We start from the raw sequence: 1,869 nt of genomic DNA on the forward strand, positions 1-1,869 counted from the left end.
CAGCCCTGGGCCCCTGAGACCCCAAGAGCTGGTTTGGGGCCCCCAGGGGTTGGGCCCCTGGAGCTGTGGGTGTTGGGGCCCCCAGGGTTTGGGCCCCTGGAGCTGGTGTTGGGGCCCCCAGGGTTTGGGCCCCTGGAGTTTGGTGTTGGGGCCCCAGGGTTTGGGCCCCTGGAGCTATGGTTCGGGCCCCCAGGGGTTGGGCCCCTGGAGCTGGTGTTGGGGCCCCCAGGGTTTGGGCCCCTGGAGCTGGTGTTGGGGCCCCCAGGGGTTGGGCCCCTGGAGCTTGGTTCGGGGCCCCCAGGGGTTGGGCCCCTGGAGCTGGTGTTGGGGCCCCCAGGGTTTGGGCCCCTGGAGTTGGTGTTGGGGCCCCCAGGGGTTGGGCCCCTGAGCTGGTGTTGGGGCCCCCAGGGGTTGGGCCCCTGGAGCTATGGTTCGGGCCCCCAGGGGTTGGGCCCCTGGAGTTGGTGTTGGGGCCCCCAGGGGTTTGGGCCCCTGGAGCTGGTGTTGGGGCCCCCAGGGGTTGGGCCCCTGGAGCTATGGTTCGGGGCCCCCAGGGGTTGGGCCCCTGGAGTTGGTGTTGGGGCCCCCAGGGGTTGGGCCCCTGGAGCTATGGTTCGGGCCCCCAGGGGTTGGGCCCCTGGAGCTGGTGTTGGGGCCCCCAGGGGTTGGGCCCCTGGAGTTGGTGTTGGGGACCCCAGGGTTTGGGCCCCTGGAGCTGGTGTTGGGGCCCCCAGGGGTTGGGCCCCTGGAGCTGGTGTTGGGGCCCCCAGGGGTTGGGCCCCTGGAGCTAGTGTTGGGGCCCCCAGGGTTGGGCCCCTGGAGCTGGTGTTGGGGCTCCCAGGGGTTGGGCCCCTGAGCTGGTGTTGGGGCCCCCAGGGGTTGGGCCCCTGGAGCTATGGTTCGGGCCCCCAGGGTTGGGCCCCTGGAGCTGGGGTTGGGGCCCCCAGGGTTTGGGCCCCTGGAGTTGGTGTTGGGGCCCCAGGGGTTGGGCCCCTGGAGCTATGGTTCGGGCCCCCAGGGGTTGGGCCCCTGGAGCTGGTGTTGGGGCCCCCAGGGTTTGGGCCCCTGGAGCTGGTGGTTGGGCCCCCAGGGGTTGGGCCCCTGGAGCTATGGTTCGGGGCCCACCCAGGGGTTGGGCCCCTGGAGCTTGGTGTTGGGGCCCCAGGGGTTGGGCCCCTGGAGCTGGTGGTTGGGGCCCCAGGGGTTGGGCCCCTGGAGCTATGGTTCGGGCCCCCAGGGGTTGGCCCCTGGAGCTGGTGTTGGGGCCCCCTTAATTTGGGCCCCTGGAGCTGATGTTGGGGCCCCCAGGGGTTGGGCCCCTGGAGCTATGGTTCGGGCCCCCAGGGGTTGGGCCCCTGGAGTTGGTGTTGGGGCCCCAGGGGTTGGCCCCTGGAGCTATGGTTCGGGGCCCAAGGGGTTGGGCCCCTGGAGCTATGGTTTCGGGCCCCCAGGGGTTGGGACCCCTGGAGCTGGTGTTGGGGCCCCCAGGGGTTGGGCCCCTGGAGCTATGGTTCGGGGCCCCCAGGGGTTGGGCCCCTGGAGCTATGGTTCGGGCCCCCAGGGGTTGGGCCCCTGGAGCTGGTGTTGGGGCCCCCAGGGGTTGGGCCCCTGGAGCTGGTGTTGGGGCCCCCAGGGGTTGGGCCCCTGGAGCTGGTGTTGGGGCCCCCAGGGGTTGGGCCCCTTGGAGCTAGGTGTTGGGGCCCCCAGGGTTTGGGCCCCTGGAGCTTGGTGTTGGTGCCCCCAGGGTTTCGGGCCCTAGGAGCTGGTGTTGGGGCCCCCAGGGGTTGGGCCCCTGGAGCTATGGTCTGGCCCCCAGGGGTTGGGCCCCTGGAGTTGGTGTTGGGGCCCCCAGGGTTTGGGCCCCTGGAG

The sequence above is a fragment of the Gopherus flavomarginatus genome, unplaced genomic scaffold, assembly GCF_025201925.1.
Source record: "Gopherus flavomarginatus isolate rGopFla2 unplaced genomic scaffold, rGopFla2.mat.asm mat_scaffold_662_arrow_ctg1, whole genome shotgun sequence".
Classification (NCBI taxonomy): domain Eukaryota; kingdom Metazoa; phylum Chordata; order Testudines; family Testudinidae; genus Gopherus; species Gopherus flavomarginatus.